The sequence below is a fragment of the Passer domesticus genome, chromosome Z (genome assembly GCF_036417665.1).
Source record: "Passer domesticus isolate bPasDom1 chromosome Z, bPasDom1.hap1, whole genome shotgun sequence".
Classification (NCBI taxonomy): domain Eukaryota; kingdom Metazoa; phylum Chordata; class Aves; order Passeriformes; family Passeridae; genus Passer; species Passer domesticus.
The window spans coordinates 4,894,910-4,914,636 of record NC_087512.1 but is presented as its reverse complement, the minus strand read 5'-3'; the positions used below and the strand labels follow the sequence as shown (position 1 = coordinate 4,914,636).

The 19,727-nt window shown below is 40.4% G+C and overlaps 1 long non-coding RNA gene across 3 annotated transcripts; it reads left to right on the top strand.

The window, feature by feature from the left end:
• The first annotated feature begins 7,085 nt into the window (after nucleotides 1-7,085).
• LOC135290971 (uncharacterized) lies at nucleotides 7,086-19,254 on the top strand. 3 transcript variants are annotated; one of them, XR_010353808.1, is made up of 6 exons: nucleotides 7,086-8,011; nucleotides 10,493-10,743; nucleotides 11,326-11,504; nucleotides 12,538-12,614; nucleotides 15,527-15,755; nucleotides 16,296-19,254. It is a non-coding gene; the product is annotated as an uncharacterized LOC135290971 (long non-coding RNA). The 3 variants fall into 3 exon arrangements; XR_010353807.1 differs by having other exon boundaries at nucleotides 15,527-19,254; XR_010353809.1 differs by lacking the exon at nucleotides 10,493-10,743 and having other exon boundaries at nucleotides 15,527-19,254.
• Nucleotides 19,255-19,727: the final 473 nt, after the last annotated feature.

Sequence of the window (19,727 nt, the reverse complement as noted above, 5' to 3'; positions counted from 1 at the left end):
TGCCCACTGGCACTGCAGCCCTGCTGAGCAGCAGCTGCCCGGGGTGTTCTGCGGCGCTCAGCTGCTCCGCGCTGGAGCAGCACCAAGTCACACACTCAGGAAGCTCAGGCAAGAAAATAGATTGACTGTTTGGCTTTGGAGAGTCTCTGATCTCCCCTTGAGCATGAGCCCATGCCTTTACATCAGCCAGATGGAGCTCCTCTGATGAGCTCTTAGTCCATGCTCATACTTGTGAGGCACAGCAGGAATCTGGAGGGGCAGGATAACGCTTTTTCCCAGTGGTGCAGAAATCCCCAGAGAGACACACAGTCTCCTGTCTGCATCTGGAAGAGGTAAATGCAATTTCATGGTGTTTAATCCAAACAGTTCAACTGAACACCAGTCTGGAAAGTCCACCAGAGTGTTTGTACAGCATCAAGCCTCAGCCCTGATGCCATTTAGTACATTAGCCCTGTCTGACATGCACTGACCTCAAACCAGGGTTAGGTTTCATGTGACATGAACACGTGGAATGAAGCACATGCAGTACCTGTTTAATGACATACACTATGAAAAGCTGGGACAAACTGATCCACCAAAACAAACATAAACCAGTCCACCAAACAAACACGAGTAACAAATTAAGCACTCAGCTTCACAAACTCAAAGGAAAGGTGGATAACAACATCCATACCAGTAACCCTAGCTCTCTGATCTCTAAGTGATGGACCACTGAAGGCCCCACTCAAGACACTCAGGATGATCAGACAGGACTTTGTTAAGTAGAGGGAAACAAGATTGCCATGTCTTATGGTGCAAAGCATGTGAGATATTTGGCTTATGGGACTTCTGGGACTGTGTAATATTTGCCTTCCAGTGTTTGAAGATGTCTCAGAGCTCTCAGGGTAAGTTGTGGATTGGCCCTGGCCCTCAGCTTTGGGATAACAAATCCTTTTTTCCAGGTATTTCTGAGAAGCCCTTTGTAATGGTCCAACAGATATTTTATAATTGCTGCTCCTTTTTTGGGACTTGTTAGAGTTATGCTCAGCTCCCTGGCTTTCCAGAAAGCCAGGGATGTTACTGCACAAATCGGGTAAGGTATGTCTTTAGATGTTTTGCTAATGGGTGCTAGGTCATGAAACTATAATGCTAAGAGACCTAATTTTTTTACATTCAGACAGCCTGAAACCTGAGATTACACAAGGCAAAATTTTCCTTTATGTCATGCTTGGAAAGGATTTTGTTTGCTTGCTTGCTTGTTGTTTTCGAACAAAGCAAAAAACAAGGGGTAGCTTCAAAAGAAAGCTGAAATTCTGTCAATTATGAATTATGTGGAGCTCCATGCAGGCAAATGTTTGACACTTTTTATGCACTGTATAGACACTGGATCTGCACCTAAGGAACTGGTCTGACTGAGAGGTTACATCTATATTTTCTGAAACCAGCAGGTCCTAGGAAGCAGACCTGCCTTGATTCTGGCCCTGCACATTTATATTGTCCTTGCAGAGTCAGATACTGGTATATATAGATATCTGATTCATAACCTATCCTGTGCCTCACTGAAGGCATTGGTTTAGGACCTGGGTGGCCTTGATTTTATTATTAGTGCTTCCACTGACCTGCTGCTCAGCAGTAGGTAAATGAGGTCATCACTTTGTGACTCTGTTCCCTTTTGCAAAATGTAGATAAAAACTCTTTTAATCCTGCTGATGAAAGGTGGTATGATGAATAGCATTCTTACCAGCCTTGCCTTCCTTATAGTAGGGGTCTTTGTGAAACCATTCTATTAACAGCTCTAAGAACCATAGAAATCCCTATATAAATTAAACACAAAACCTTGGCAGTGCCATGAAACTGCAATTAGGAAATGAAAAAGCTATAGTTTTCAGAGGAACAATAGACTTGCCCACATTGCATATCGTGCATAGATTTAAGTATGCATTTAATAGTCTGACTGGTAATAAAAATACTATATAGATACAATATTTTTGAATTATTATTGCTACGCTGGAAGATCCACACTGTTTCTGTACCCTGGCTCTTGTGTGTTTAAATTTGTAACTTCACTGCTACACTCTCAGACTTGTTTGCATTTAATTTCTTTGAGCTTTCTAAATTAGATATGTACGTGATGCTCTGTGTTAAAACTAAATCGATTCTTAATAGTCATGTGGTGTTAATATTAAGCCAATTAGGCTCAAATTAACACACACATTTATTTAAGCAAGACCCTGATCTTGTAAACAACTTAAGCATGTATTTTGAACTCTAGCTTAGGAAAGTTCCTAAGTACATCAGCAACACAAACCCTGTAAAACATAGCTCATCTGGACAAGTTAATTACTGAAGAAAAGTCATGGCACCACAGAAAAACTATAAGAATAAGTGCTGTCTGAGGCTAAAATGAAATTGAAAAAAAAAGTAAAAGGTAAAGTTAAAACTTGCAAAAAGTTCTTTGGTAGCTACAGATTCAGAAAACAAGGCATACATATCTATTAATAGATTAGAGTGTTTTCTCTGAGATCTAGTAGGGAAAGTCCCACTAAAAGTGATTCAGTTCTTTGTGAAGTGGACATTTCCAGTGGATCAGATGAAAATCTCTGGTTTTCACAGCTCAAATCCCCACTGACTCCAGTGGGAGTTCAGACATGGAGCTGAATGCAAACTGTTACATACAGACACAGATGTGCATAGGCTCATTTAGATATGCAAAATAGGACCTGAGCCATGCCTGTCATTAGAGGAGAATTCAATGGAAATTCCCTTTGAGGAGCTTAAAATGTTTCCACTCAGGTAAATCTTAAATAGCAGCTGTACAGGTGAATAAACTGCCTGTTCCAAAAATCACATATATTTATGGGTTCAACTGAATCTGGCCTCAGAAGGTTTCATTTTAGTGTTACTAGCATTTCTAGATGATAAGAACTTATACATCCTACCCTTTCTCCAAATTCTTATCTTCTCCGTCTTTGACCAGATGCTGCCGACACTTTCAACATTGAGGTATAGACTATTTACTTTCTCCATTAAAGTTTTAGACTTAGACATGCAATCAGGTTACATTGGCTTAAAAAAATTCTACTCATCTGCCAGAGTGACTGCTAATATGTTAATAGCTGCCTATCCACACACATGCTCACCGCCTTTTCTAGACATGAGATTATGTGAGGTGTCTCAAAAGTGCACAACATTGCCTTAGGAGGGGTTACTGGAGTCCAATACTCTTTAGATCCCTTGAATAGAATAATTTTTCTTATCCAAAATTATGGCTGTGGAAGGCTGGTATAAATTGTGTCTGTGCACAGACAACAGGGTACACAAAGACAAGTCTGAGAGGTGAAGGAAGATGAAGTCGAGGGGCAGGTTAGCTCAGGATCTGCAGAGGCAGAGTTTGTCTCTGCAGTGACTCTTTGCACAGCAACCCACAGCTGCAGAGAGGTACAGGCAGGGCAGCAAGGTCTCCAGCTGGTTTTTTTGGGTTTTTTTGTCTTTTGTAGCTGTGGAAGCCTTCAGGGAAGTAATAAGGCCATATACTGGTCCAAATGTTTGTGGTCAAGAACTTGTGCCCTCAAAAAGAAGCAGTGCATAGCCCTGTTTTATGACCACTAGAATGAACGGCGTAACTCATCCAAATTTATTCCCAAAGTAGTTCTGCTGCAGCCTGCTGAGAACTACTCTGGATGCATTTAGCCCATAATCTTCCTCCATCAAGATATGACTATACCCTCCAGTGGGCAATAAAGTGCTTTGGGGCATCTAATTGAAAGTGTGACAGTTTTACACTGTTGGGAAGCAGCAGTTGTGGGTGGCATGTGCTCCACTGGCATCTGAGGGTAAATACAGCAGGATATGTGGCAGTCTACAACTGGGAGCTACATTATGCATGTGCTGGGAACAGCAAGCCAGTGCCACAATGCAATTATAGCTTTAAACCGTGCCCAGTGTGTCTGTTCGGCAGCAGTAGACAGACAGCTCCAAATCATTATTTTTTTTCTGCTTACTTAGCTTCTGGTGATTAGGTTCCTGTTTTGCAATTGTGGTGACTAAACCAATTAAGGTGCAATTTAAAGAAGGAACTCATAAATACTGTACAAAGGTAGTATTGACATAACTAAACTTTGTGAAAATAAAAAATAAAGAAGGGGAAAAGGGCCGGGGGGGCTGTGGGAAGAGAGGAGGCTACATTTCCAAACCGAGCAATCCATTTTGGAAGACTCTGCTACATGCAGTAAGTTCTGCAGTATGAATAAATATGCATAATCAAAAAGGGAGCACAGCTCGCTTCTCTCTATTGCTCATTTGATATACCTCTTCATGTCATATCCACTTTCACATAAACAACACAATAATAAAACATCTGCATTGCTAAATAACACTACTGTGTTCTAATTCCTCTGGAATGACATGAATAAGAACATCCTACTCCTGTTTATTAGAATTTATTGATGACATGAGTGTGTAAAAGCAGCAGAAGGCATAATTAATCCTGGTACAGCCCCAAGTTGCATGTCCAAACTTGACAAGTTTCACTCTTGACTTGCATTACTTTCCCTTGACGCATGGTAACACCAAGGGCTTTGACAAGGTACAGATGTCCTGCTACAGAAGTGGCAGGAAGGCAGTTTGCTCCTTGGTTCCATCTTCTGCAGACGCAAAGGAAGGGTTATGGCTCAGAGAGGAATGATGGGGGAATACAGAGCACTTGGTAAAAAAGAAAATAAGAAAATAAGCATCCCTTTGCTCGAGATGGAAAACAGCCCGCTAATGAAGCTTACAGATGATGTTCAATTGGGAGGACTAGTGAGCCACGTCAGGGAAGAGCAATAATATTGGCAGATTTAGAGAAATTAGAAATAAGAGAAGAAAATAACAAAATTAGATCAATCTTTAGAAAGACAATTTGAAACACAAAGGCAGCTGGAAGGAAAAGCTGAAAGCAAGCTGTAACATTGAAATAAGTCTAGAGGGAATAAAGGATGTGAAAATAAACATTGTTTGCGATGTGATGTGGCTATGAAAACAATGGCATATGTAGAAATTCCAGCCACTAGCTCAGTTCACCTTATCTATCCCCAGGGAACTGGTGGAGCCATCATCCTTGGAAGTATCCAAAACACAAGTAGATATGGCACTTCATGGTATGTTTTAGTGGGCATGGTGGTATTTGGTCAAAGGCTGGACTTGATGATCTTAGAGATCTTTTCCATCCTTAATAATTCTATGATCCTAAACCTCTTCTCAAGGCACTGAATATATGAATGTCTGACAATTCTGTGCCACACAGTTTGTGATTTGAGGGACATCTTTAGGAGCTGAAGACCGTGGTTTTGGATCCCTGTGACTTGTTTCCTGACCTTTGAGGCACTGGCAGGTAACCAGACCTCTAAGAGTACAGCCCTTGTGCCCTTAATCAAACAATCTGCTCTCAAAAGGCCCATATTCTCTCATATTCTCTCTCTGTATAATTTTATAACCCTTGGTTCCCACTGTGCCCAAGGGGACAGAGCTGGAGGAACAGGCATGACCGAGAGAATGAATAAAACACCATGCATGTCCATTCCTAGAGTGATGAGCAATGTTCACTGGAGAAGAGAAGGGCAACTGAAGGGGCTTGGACTCAGAACTCTGAGAAAAGAATCTCACCTACTACAGACAAATGTTCTAGAAGGGAAAGTACAATACAGACCAAACCAAGGCTACTCCTACAGGGCACTTTCCTCCTTGAGGCACCTGGAAACCGCTTCCAAGAGGAATGAATATGTTAACTCCTAAGCTGTTCTGCTATCAAGGTGCCTCTGTCGCTGCAATGCTGTGGACTTCACTCAGAACCTTTTTAAAATGCTGCAAGGCTGAACAATGTGGTACTGAGCCACCGTCTGGTTAAAGTCATAAAAACTTATGTTTCTATTTCTGAGACCTCCTGACTCAAAAACTTTGCCATGACTAAGACAGCAATTGTTGCACAAAAATAATGTCAGGAAAAAGTATTTATTTGTATTATATTTATGTATATATACAAATCAGGAGGACAGCCACAACTGCGACTGTAGGTTCACTCTTGGGCAATGACTCTCAAAAAGACTTTGGAGAACTAGAGACAATTCAGAGAAGACCAGAGAGCTGGAGGAGTTGAATTATGAGTAAAAATCTTAAAGTACACATCTTATAAAAATTTTGGTTTTAGAAGGGAAAAATTCCACAAGTATATCCCCAGGAGATTTGTCCAAGCATGTATTTTTCCTTTTCTGTTTTTTTTGGGGGGTTTTATTTTTTGGTGTTTTTTTTTTTTTTTTAATGTGTGTACATTCTTTTCCCTCGCCTTCTGAAAAGAAGTGCAGTGAACAACTTCAGCACCTTCAATCAAAAGTGCATTTATTTCAAAAGCTTGTGTGATGATTAATATCTGCCTGCCCACAAGCCACTTTATTCAGATGGGATTCATATGTGAGATTTCATAAATTTAACAAGGGTGCTTCTCAGAATCTTCCTGTCTCTTATGAAACATTATTTTAATATTTTCGTTTCCAGGGAACTCATCTGCTAAAACTGCAGCACCTATCTTTCCTGCCCTAGACAAAATGTTAGCAAAATTTTGAAGCACACAATTAGAAATGTGAGGATATAGTCCTGACAGATATACACACTCCTGATATATATGTTTATATGTGCACACAGGTATGCCTTTGCAGCTGCCAAGCCCCAGTGACAGCAAAAATGTCTCATCAGAGATCATCCCCCTTTCCCAGGCACTCTGGCCCAGAGGGGGTTGAGGTGTTGCCAGTGGAACCAAAAAAAACCAAAAAGGATGACAATTTGTGTCAGCCGTTCTCTGGTCACAGACAGCAACAGACAACTTTCCCAGGCATAGATCTGGGAAAGGCTGTGAGAAGATCGGAGAGAAGAATTATAAAAAGTTCTTATCCTAACTTGCTGCACCTTGTGTTGTGAATGTGTGGAATCTGTTATGGCGATATGTTTGCCAAAAGGGTGGCTTCTTAATTAGCCAATGGTGATGATGGTGTTTTAATTAAAGGACCATCCAGGTCCACTTCTAGCAAATTAGGGTATAAAAAATAATGGGTTCCTTAATAAAGGAATTAGCCTTCTGTAAATACATGGAGTCTATGTCACTTATTACCTGGTCCTGACCCATTGTGACAACAGCTCACCCAGTGTGGAGGTGTCACTGAGGTTAAACAGGCCCATGTCCTGCACCAACACTGCTCCACAAAGAAAAAAAAAAAGTTTCATTGTCATAGGACATCCCTTCTAAGGGAACAGAAGGCCCAGTGTGCACACCAGGTGTATTCCTTGGAGAGCTCTGCCTCCCTTTGGCCTGGTTAATGCTGTGAAGAGAAAGCCCTGCTTTGGTAGGGCCTCAGGCCACCATTTACCATTGTGTGCTCAGGTGGGCAGAAATGAAGTTACAGCAAGAAGACCAATGGCAATTAGGAGAGACTTGAGGGGCCTCAGGATAGCAATTTAAGGAATCAAGAGCACGAGTGGTATATTCAAGATCAACACCTGGTGCCAAGCCTGGTGTCACCAGAAGAATTTGGGGTCAGTTAACATAGAACCAGGCCTGCTGGCAACACACAGGTTATGCCTGTCTCAAAATGGAAAAAGGATCTTTGCACAGGGGTGATAAGGGTTAATTGGAAGAGCTTTAAACTGGATGTGAAGAAAAGGTGGCAGCATAGTGCTGTATATTATGGAATGTTTTGGTTGTCTAGCTTAATGATGGTGATGATAGGACTGCAAGTCTGTGGGTAAGAATTGGGGGGAAGGCTAACAAAGCAGATCTCCTGGTGGGAGCTTGTTAAAGACCACCCAGCCAGGATGAAGAGCGATGAAATATTCTATAAGCAGATGGGAGGAGTCCCACAATCGCTACATCATAGCACAGCATAAAAGAGAGGAATAATCTAAGAAGTGCCAGGAGTGTGTGAGGGAGGCTTCCCTGGCATCATGACAACCAGGAGAGCTACTGGAGCTACCAGTGGTGAAGAGAGAGAGGCTGATGGAAGATGTGGTAAGTGAAAGCTGTCCTGGGCTGATGGGAGATGGCTGTCCTGGGCTCAGCGACCATGAAATGAAGGGTTTCCATTCTCAGGGAAGTAAGGAGAGAGGTCAGAGAACTGCCCCTTTGACTTCTGGAGAACTGAGTTTGGCCAGTTTAGGAACCTTGTCAAGAGAGTTTTTTGGGAGACAGTCCTGATGGGCAAAGGTGTCCAGGAAGGCTGGGTAATCTTCAAGTAGAAAAGATTCCCCTAAAGGCAGGGGAGCAGGCCACTCCAATGTGTCGAAAGATAGGCAGGGAAGGAGACTAGCTCAACAGAGCTTTGGCTCTTTCAGAGAAAAACAGGAGAGTTTATGACCACTGGAAGAAGAGGCAGGCAACTCAGAAGGATAGCAAGGGTGTTGTGAGGTTGTGCAGGGAGGAAATTAGAACAGCCAAAACCCAGCTAGAACTTAATCTACTGCTGTAAAAGACAACAAAAATTGTTTTATAGATATATCAGCAAGAAAAGGAGGGCCAAGAAGAATCTCCATATTTTATTGGACATTGTCCATCCCTGGCTGGGAGGGTCTGGCTTTGTGCCCCACAACAGCCACCTCAGAGACATGATAGGGTGCAAAAGGACCTGCAAAGGGACCAGTTAGAGCTACACACCTGAAGACAGCTCCGACACAGAGTCATAAACCACAGAATGGTTTGGGATGGAAGGGACCTTCAAAATCATCCCATTCCAAACCCTGTGCCATGCACATAAGAAAAGGATGACATGACTGGTCAAAAGTACAGTAATTTGTGTCTTTGCTTGCAAAGTTTCCCAGGGCAGCAGCACAAGAGGATGGACCAGGAGTATTTAGACCTTTAGAAATAGAGTTTCAGTGCAGCCTCTAGTACTGTTGTCAGGAAACCTTTCCTAGCAAATTCACCGGAGAAACCCTCAATTTTAATAAAGTCTGTAGTTCACAATGTTGTGGCAAAAAAACCCACTTGTGTTCTTTACCATTGCAATATCTGTATTTTACCAGACAGTCTGTAAAAGTCTTTAGGGATTCTCCTGGTTTAGCCAGAAGCAGAAATGCTTGGTGCTTTCACACAATCTGTGACCCTGGAATCTATCAGAAAGTGTTTTAGGTTCCACACTTCCTGGACTATCCCTAAAGTTCATAAAAATATTGGCATTTTTGGGGTTGCAAAATACTCACATTTAGATTCTTACCCCTTTTAGGTGCACATGTTTTCTGAAATCAAAGAGGACTCTGTGGATCTATATGTTTTTTCACAATTGGTTTCAAGTTCTATTTCACTCATATGTATGATTTTCAACAAAGAGCTATTGGTAGGTGTGAGTTAAGTTCCTAGCCCTTCAATAGACTTTTGAAGCTAAGTGAGGCGTGATCCAGGAAAAAGATGAACAAATTAGCAGACAGTTTCTGTAGAATCTAGGTCCCTGTCTTCGTCACTGATGCAAGAGTATCTTTCGAACAGCTCAGTATCCAAGAACCTGCAAGCACCTCTGTTTTCTCTCAGCAAAGTACCACACAACCTTGAAGGAAGACACTTGGGACTCACCACCCAAGAGCCACAGCTGCCAAGCAATACCTCAGGCCTTGTCCTCTCTGACCTGTGGTATTTGCACTGCACCCACACAGCAGCTCAGTCTCAACAGCAAAGCCCAGCCTGGGGAAATAAAAGAGATGGACAGAGACAACCATAGGACTGTGGTGCAGTGATCCTTTCAAAGTGTTTTTTTTCCAAGTCAGAGAAGACCCAAATCTTCACTTACCCCTTCTTTTTTTCTCTGTTTATCAAGTCATTTATGGTAAAATCAGTCCATTGATAGTAGAACTGAGCTTTGCCCAATAAAGATCTTTAATTCCTTTTCTGGATTTGTTGAATAAAGATCTCTTGGCATCCCTCACTACCAAAGAAATTTTACTGCTTCCATCCCATTCTTTGTCTAACTCATTTAAAATAGGAGCTTTCATGGAAAGGAAATTATTTTTATTTTGTGTTTTAGATGAAGCCTCGAAAAACTCATATTTGCTTGAGTCTCTGGCTCTGGACTTTTGTGATACTAAAAAATAATAAGAAATAGAAAGACAAACGTCTTTTTAAGACAAAATTTCCTGCTCCTCCTCATTTTGAAATCCATAGATCTCACTTTGCATAGCATTTTCATAAACAGAGAAAACTCTCTATAGCAATGAAATAAAATTAAGATACAGTAGTGCCCCTCAGAACACCCATCATACTTTCAAAATAGACCATTCACTTACTGCAAAGGTTATTTCAAGCTAAGAATCCATTTATTTGAATGTATTTCCATTTTAATCAATATCCTTTAGAAATGGTCTCTTTCTTGGTCATGTAAGGTGAATTGATATAATTTTAAGGACATGTATTTCTTTTCTAAATGTTCTTATAAAGCAAGGACATATGTGAGATTGGATTTTCACCTCTGGTAGATTTGAGTCAACAGTATTTTCTTTACCTTAGTGCAACAAGAAGATGAGTGCCAGAGGCAAGACTTGCAGAAGAGGAAACACTTCTACAGCACCTGAACACTGTGGTGACAATCCCTGGTTTCTAATCCCAAAAGATCTCTTAGCAGTGCTGCAAAATCTTCGTTTCCCCCTGAAAGCCTGAGACACCTTTCTCCAAAAACTGAAAGACTTCCATTAGGTTCAACAGATTTTCAAACATGGTCCTATCCAAGATGAGTGCTTTCTTTTAATGTGTGAATAGAGGTAATTACCTTTCATTACATCAAATGTAGCAGAAGATGGGCAAGTAGTTTTTTTCTGCTTGGGCTTGTACATTTTTGTAACATTTGCAAAATGCTGACTTATGCACACAGTTATACTCAAAACACAATTACTCATATATAAATCTGCATTTGTGTTTAAATGTCACTGGTAACAAGAACGCTTCTGGTAACAAATTTGTTTATCAAATATACATCAGAAAATGGCACATTAAATAAGAAAATGTTCAATAAAAGATATGCTCAGCATTTTTACAGACAGTCTGGGCCTCGTCCAAAAAGCCATGATGTAAAAAGAAACGCAATCATTAATGTCTAAGGATCCGGATTAAACCCATAAAGGAAAATTCTCAAATTTTTGCTTTCTTTACACTTTTCAAGTGCAGCTTTTCACTCCAGGACCTGACTGTGTGCCTGTATGTACTGAGCTCATGGATCGAAGGCAGGAGGAATTGTGCATTTTAAGGGAGTAAGAAGAAAGAGTCTTCTGCACAAAAAGTGATAACACTGCTGATTTTTTATTTTTTTTTCCTGAGAGGCCTCAGAAATTTACTGCTGTGTTTAGATTTCAGGAGGATTATTACTCTGATGGCAAGGAATGCACGAGGATGACAAGGATGATCAAATATATGAAATTACTCTTATTAAAGAGCAGCAAAGAAGGCTGGGGCTCAGCCTGAGAAAAAAGAAAAAGAGCTGATATATGCTACTGGTCTTAAAACCAGGGAGGATGACCTGGCAAAGGTAAGCAGAGAAAGATTTCATTTTTCTTTATAAGGCTAGAATTGTGAAGTAGCAGGTGAGGCTACCAGATGGCAGGCAGAAAGTAAATAATAGCATGGAAGGGTAAACCAGCCTTGGAGATGCTTCTGTCTGTTCCCTGAGCGAAAAAGCAATCCAAAGTCTGAGTGCAGTTACTAAAGAAGGGTAATAACATTTGAGAAACACTGGGACATCCATCTGGAACCATCCACACAAGACCTACAGAAGAGCAGTACCTCTCTGAAGTGGCAGTGGAAGGTGGACGAAGATCCTGGATTTCCAGTGGTGCTGGAATTGGGCCCAAAGCTCTGTATTTTGATTACTTTGTGCTATAGTTTTTCTGGGTTTAGTGGAAAATCTGGGCATGAATTCTTTTGCCTTTGCACTCTTTCCTATGTCTGGGTGGCAAATCACTGTCCTTAAGGTTTATTGAGGTATCCATGAAGCCATTCTTTAATATTGGTAAGAAAAATAGGAAACAACAGGTGGGTGCAGGGAATCTGGCAGCATGCAAAATCAGCACGACAGGGAGATGATTTTACCTCTGTTTATAGCACTGGTGAGATTGATATCAGAACACATTTGAAAATATACTGAAAAATTGTCAAGGATGCAGTGAGGAGCCAGCAAAAAACATTAGAGAGTTTAGAGAAATGTCTTGCAGTGAGAGATTTAAGCAGCTCATTCTGTCTAGCATATCAAAGATGTATTTTAGTGTAACCTGAAAGTCAAAACTGAATGATTCAAAATGGTAAAGTCAAAAAGCAGCAGCTTTGTTAGGAGGCCTAACCCTCTGTCTTGATGTGACTGCATCTTAACACAATTACAATGATTTATTTGTAGTCTAGGACAAAGTTACATGGACCTTTCCTAAATGTGAAGAGGTATACATATATATTTACACATATGTAATGCTTAAGGAATTATAAAAATGTAGTATTAAGTTTAAAGGAATCATTTTTATTTTATGAAATGCTCAATTTAATGATTTATTGGGGTTGTTGTTTAACCCTAGCCAACAACTAAGCACCACACAGCTGCTTACTTCTTTCCCTGTGTCCCCAGTGGGATGTGGAGGAGAATCAGAAAAAGGTAAGACTCACAGATAGAGATAAAAACAGTCTAATGCTTGACATAAAGTAAAATATGTCAAAATAATAATAATATAAATATATATAATATATATATATTTATATTATATATAAATAATGTATATAATATATATATTTATATTATATATAAATAATATAATCAAAATAATAATAACAACACCAATTATAAAAATAACAATAATGACAATAATAATATTAATAATAGTGAGGAAGAAAAAAAGTGAGAAGAGAGTGAGAGGAATAAAACCGAAAAGAAACAAGTGATGCAGAAGATAATTCCTCACCACTCTCTGACCGATGCCCAGATCAGCCCCAAGCAGTCACCAGCCCCTCCTGGCCAACTTCCCCCAGTTCATATACTGAACATTAGTGCTGTGACATGGAATATCCCATTGGCCAGCTCTACTGGCCATGCTGACCCTTGGCTTCATGTGTACCTGCTCATGGCCAGAGCATTGGACACTGAAAAGTCCTTGACTGGGTGAGCACTGCTGAGCAGCAGCTAAAACACCAGTGTGTAATCAACATTATTCTCAGACCAGATCCAAAACACAGCACTGCACCAGGAACTGAGAGGAAATTAACTGTATCCCAGCCAAATCCAGAATAAAGGGATTTAACATAAATTCAAAGGCAATTTCTGTTTCTTCACAGAGAGAAAAAAAAAACAAACAAAATCATGTCTTTGTTAAGGGATGTAGTAAATTATTTTTCCTACAATCTTGTAGACAGATAATGTATAGAATTTGGTTTCCAAGACCACAGGAACTGCCACAGCTTCCTTCTCTCACCTGTATCTTTCCTCATGAAATTCACAAGGATAACAATTGTAAAATTTCTTGAAAAGCTCTATCAGTGTTATTTAAAGGGATTCAAGACATTGAAAAGCTTTAACGTAACAGTAAGGAAAACATGGAAAATTGTCTTTCTCCATTGCTCTCTGAGTCTTGCTCCTCCACAGTACCCCTGCAGTAGTTTGGTGCCTCTCTGGCTCCTCATCATTATCTGCTCATTGTTCATTAACCAGCTGCATCTCCACAGGTGGGGACCAGCAGCAAAAGTGGTGCCCTGGTATGAATGGCTCTCACAAGATGTGAATCCTGCTCTCCCCACTGTGAGACAGTGCTGATGGCAGAGGGAGCCTCCAGCCACTTCGCCACCACAAATCCACATTGCAGCTCTTCTGTTTTTTGTAGAAAATTAAATTAAAACTAAGCCCACTGACCCTGTTCTAATGGCTTGATGCAGACCAGGCTCTGGCCTGGAGAAGAAGCACAGCCATGATTGCACACAGTCTTTCCCAACCCATGAGCTCCTACCAGATGATAGAGCTCTGTTCCACGTGAAACACCATCTGCCCACCTTATTGAAACACGCTCGTGCCTTCTTGCACCTGGATTCCTAAATACATTTGCTTATGTGGAATTGTGTTGTCTTTAAATGCAAGCTTCAAATAACAGACACATAATGTAGCTGGTGTATAAATAGGAAGGTGGTTTGCACACAAATATAGCAGGACTATTAGAGGTGATCATTAGTTACTAATATAAGCAGTTATTTGAACATTAGCATACTGTTATTCATAGCAGAATTCATGATGCGTTTAATAAGTAAGTAATAGCTTTCTTAATAAACTCAGGAGCATAAAATTCCCTGTTCTGTAGACTGTCAAAGGTGGACAATGACATTAGTGATATTACGGTCTGAAATATTCCAAGAGTTATCCATATTTAGATTATTTAAAAAAAAATACATTGATGAATTTTTTGATCAATTTTAAATAGATTTTTTCACTCATATTAAAAACTTTTGAAATTAAATAGAAAAGAAAATTAAAAGAGTGGAAGAAAGTGTTAAAACTCTAAAGAAATGTTAAATATGTCCTCCCAAAGAGCAAAAGTAATTAATTCCCTATTACATGTGCCTTAAAGGATTATACATTCATAAACTGACAATTCAGAAAGGACTATCCTATCAAGCTGGCAAAACAATCAACTATGACAGAAATGCTTATTTAAGTTGCTCCTTACCCAAAACCATGTGTGCTGCTCAACCAGTGAAACTGGGCAAGGGGAGACTGTAAACCTTTCTGACTGCAGCCAACCACAAAGCCTACTTCCATCTTTCCAGTGTCATGATGTCTTCCTTCTCAATACTTTCTCATCTTGGATTTTGTCAACATTTACAAAACGGAGCAAGGAATTGAGGTGTCTTGAGAAAGCAACAAGAAAAAAATACTTTCTCACCTGATGTTCTTTCCAGCACCAGACCAAAGACAGTGTTCCTGGTCAGTCTCTGTGTGGTTCTTATAATTGTGAATTAACTATGGTCAGACTCACCAGTTAGACACTTCCAGAGATACAGCTTGGGAGCACTAAATTAAACATGGATCACTAAGGCCATGTGAGATGCTGAAATAAGCCCAGGTCAAACTGGAGGCTTTCCAGAGGAGACAAATCTTTTTAGATGTAATTTGGAGATACATAAACACATGGTATGTTCAACCTTAGCCATAGCCCAATCCACCGATTTTATGGGCATTAGGAAATGTCAGCAAAATTAATTTGAAACTTAAAAAACTCTCCTATGTGATGGTAAATATTGCAATTTAATTTATCTTCAGTGTTTTCAATTAGATTCCAAATGATTTCAAGTATGGCAGCTAAAAAGAAAACAAGCTCGTTTGGGTTAATGCTGACAAATAATGAAATTTAATTGTGATTTAAGATTCCTAATGTTCATTGATTAGTTCATTCAAAACATTCATTGAATAACCTCTTTTAAATTACAGAGTTTAAATAGTTTTCTTTAGTTTTCTAAGACTGCACTTAGGTCACTCACCTCCATTAATTTCTATTGGTTTTTGTTTTTCTTTATATTCTCTTTTATAAGACTCTTGCTCATCTATAAATCATCTTGGTTACACAAAATCCACTGAAACCACACCAGACTGGAGGGCAACATTCACTGATGGCAGCAGAGAAAAGAACACTCATGGGGGGTTCACACAGTGTCAAGCCTCCAGGAAGAGCTGTGCAGGGAGGAGGCCTCATCAAAGAGGCCAGAAATGCTTGATTTTGCATTCAGACAAAGTGAATTCAGACAAAGGATGAAGCTGGAGGTCAGTGGTGGCTTCTGAGTAGCTCCCTATCTTCTGAAATAAATGGTTCTATTTGGTTCTATTACAAGACCAAACAAGCCAGCACTAAAAAAAAAAAAACAATAAAAAATCTTCCCCAGCATAGATATTACAAGGAGAAACCCTTGCAAAGTGAAAATTTGATTACTTGCTTGTTCTCTGGGTTTTTGATTGTTTTTGAGGTTTTGTTTTGTTTTTTTTTTTAATTTTGGGGGGTTTTGGGGTTTTTTTTTGTTTGTTTGTTTGTTTGTCTGGTTGGTTGGTTGTGGTTTTTTGGAGTTTTTTGGGGGGATTTTTTGAGAGGGGATTTTGTGGTTTTTTGGAGGGCTTTTCTGTGGTTTTTTTTTTTTTTTTGGTGGCTTTCTTTCTTTGTTTTTGTTTTTTATGGCTTTGGTTATGGTTTTGCTTTTGTTTGTTTGCCTGTTGTTTATTTATCTTTTCATTATTTTTCCTTAAACAAAAATTGAGTTCTCATTGTGAATTCCAGACTTGCATTGATTCTCCTGCATTCCTCCCTTGCAGTTTTCTCAAGACATATCAAAGGACACCATACATGTAGCACTGGCTGCTTGAACAGCCTTTGTAGGAACATGTTTGGGCCCCACCTTTTTTTACTTTAAACTTTCTGCTCTACAAATCCCGAAGACAAGATTATTTGGCACTCCACAGCTCTTTCCTACTGCATTGCTAAAATGAAATGTTTCAATATTCTTGCAATGAAACATTCTGACATTATCAAAATGCAAAGAGAAGATTGAAATGATTCATTTGGACTCACTCCCATAAAAAATGTCACTGAAATCAGCACATTTTCACGACAAGTTTTGATTTGGGCAAAGCTGCATATACTATTTATTTTTGCCTTGGAAAATGGTTTCATTAAAAACAAATGACCAGCTTTAATTACAACTCACTGAGCTTTTGCTCCAAAAGTCAAAGCTATTAAAACAGCACTTAGTCTGTATGTACAGGGAAACAGATTCTGTCTTACAAGTGGCTATGAAAAACATCTTATTCCCCTTCAGAAGGGCTCGTATTTGATGTCCCTGGGACTGCAAACCAAATTTGTGTTTTGCCTTTAAGTGGCGTCCACAATTTATAAGAAAAAAAAAATCAAGAATTTAATAAACAATTCAAAGGCAAAAGGTGAAGGGCGCATCCCAATCCTTTGAAGAAAATTACCATTGACTTTTGAGTTTAGTTCTGGAAATGGAAAGCAGGAACTACAAAGCTGTGTCTGCACGGCACTGGAGCCTGAGCAGAGATCTGAGACAGGACCAATTGAGCCATCTTCCAAACCAGAGTCAATACGGCCACGCCAGAGCAGCCCTCTGTCCAAACTGATTAGGCTGCTGAAAAGCTGGATTTTGTGACTTCGTCCATGCTATTAAATTAAATGTGCCTTAGCCCACAGCATGACACTGAGGCCAGCTGGCACGCAAGAGCTCACGTCAGTATTGAACACTCCATTGCTGTGCAGTGGGTGGGTGCATCCTGACTGCCCCCTGGGAGGGACCCCTGGCCCAAAACTAACACCTAAAAAAGGTTCAGACACGGTTTGGGGGAGTGTCTGCTTGCCTGAGATGAAAATGAGCCAACAATTTATCTCTGCAATTAATCCATAAAGCTGTGTTGCCCAATGCTACTTAATTTAGTAATAGAAATACGGCAAATTAATCTGCCCGTGTGACTGACTTGTACATTTTAATGAGTGAATATCCCAGCCTTTCCTGAGCTGTGAGACACAAGACCTCATTGCTGCAGCCTGAGAGACACCTGCCAAGTGCCCATCTGAGCCCCCACCTCATTACAGGGCTCCAGCACCAGACCTTGGTCACGACCATCCTGCTGCAGCTCCCAGGGCAAATACTGACACACATCCCTCACCCACCCCAGGCTGTGAAGAGTTTATATTGTTTTCAGAATAGGTTTTCACTAGATCACAGGCCAGCTAATTTGTGATTGGCCCTTCAGAGAACTTCCTTTCCCTGGCAAGATATTATGGTTTTCTTGGTTGACAAGGACCATGAGTCAAAGTCATAGAATCTTTAAAGTTGGAAAAGTCCTCTAAGAGCGTGGATTCCAACCATTAACTGCCATATTCACTAATAAACCATGTCCCTGAGCACTACAAATATACATTTTTTTTTCAACATAGTATGAATGGTGGTTTCACCACTTTCCTGGGCCGCCTGTTCCATGAAAAAATTTTTCCTAATATCCAATTTAAACCTATCCTAGAACAACTTGATGCCATTTCCTCTTCCTCTTTGTTACCTGGGGAAAAAGACCAACCTCCTCCTCCTCCCCTCCCCTTCCATCTGCCTCCAACTCATTTCAGGAAACTGTAGAGAGATATGATGAACCCAAATCTGGAGCAGGATCCTCAAGGAAAAATAGGATCCACTTTACCCTCCCTCCATGGTGCTTTCTGTTGCTGTCAGGGCAAAACCAACTTAAAACTCCTAAGTTTTGGAACAACCACTGTCTGTGAGGCAGAGACAGGGAGGATGTTAGGCTTAACTGGTCTCTGCTGCTCTCATGCTCTCTCCCCTTCCCTGTATATCACTCCCAGCATGGCAGGTGCAGCCAGGAGAGCAAACACCAGTCACCTCACACACTCCAGGAATGCACACTTGTAAATCAGTAATATTGTGTCACCGAGCAGAGCTTTGAATAAGGCCCTAATTGTAGCATTTCTACGGATGAACCACTAAATGAGTAGCTGGGATGTCAAAGAAAGAGAAGGTGATGAACATCAGGAAGTGCTTCCGGAGAGGTGGGTTGAGGAGAATGGCTGGGTGGGTGAAAGGGAAAGAGCTGGGAAAGCAGTTGATAAAAGGAAACTTTGTACGACACTAAGTAAAATTCTGTGAGAAATTAAAGCCCACACAAGAACAAAGATGAGTAAAGAGCTCCAGACACTCAGCAGCGCTTCAGCTGGGTGTCTGGAGTCTTTGACAGAAGATGTGATTCATCAGCTCCCACACACATCTTTTTTTAAAGATGCATGCTCATTTCAACAAATGTGAAATTTCCAGGAAAAGCAAGAGCACACCACATCCACACAGCCCTGAACAGCCTGACGTGGGCACACTGATGCCGTGACAGGGATGCTAGCCAAGCACGGCACAACCACCGTGCCATCTTCTGCCCAAGGGGTGGGCAAGAGGCAGCATCTCCCCCTTCTTCCCTCCCTTCCACTGCTTCCCTTGGGAAAGATCTGAGTTCTCTCTTGTCTGGGTTGGGTGATTCATCATATATGACGGAAAAGAATTTAAAAAAATATCTCCTGTGGGACAGCTAAGTTTGGTGGATAGATCAGCATGCCTAGAGATCTTGAAGGCCTCTGAATAACTATCCAGGGGGTGTTCAGAGCCTGCCACATGCTGCAAAGTTGTCCTCTGCTATCCAGAGTTTATTTTTAATAAAAAAAAACCAAAAAACCAAGCAAACCAAACCAAAAAAACAAACAAACAAAACAAACCCCATGTAAAATGTTTCAGAGCTCACAACCAGAGGGCAAGAAACTGTCACACAAAAGCTTGATATGAAAAACATGTGGGATTGGATGTAGTAACACCTGCCTGAATCTTCAACAATCTCATACATCAGCTTCAGCAGGTGAGAACTGGCACATCCATGATGACATACAGCTCAAAAAGCTAGTAACATCAGAAATAAAAATGTTAGAGTTTTCCTCTTTCAGAATATTTGACCAAAATTGATATGAGCACTGAACCCTCTCTTCCTTGTCACACCACTCAAAGTGTCACAATCCTTTAGAAAAAGCCAACTTCTCTATCCTTCCAGAAAAAGAACAAGTAATTTAAATAAAACAAACAAACAAACCCTTTTATACTTAATAAGCAAATATAATTAAATGCTCAGGCACTTTTATACTGCCTTATTCATGTTTGTATAAATAATGTAATAAAATCCACTATCAAAAAT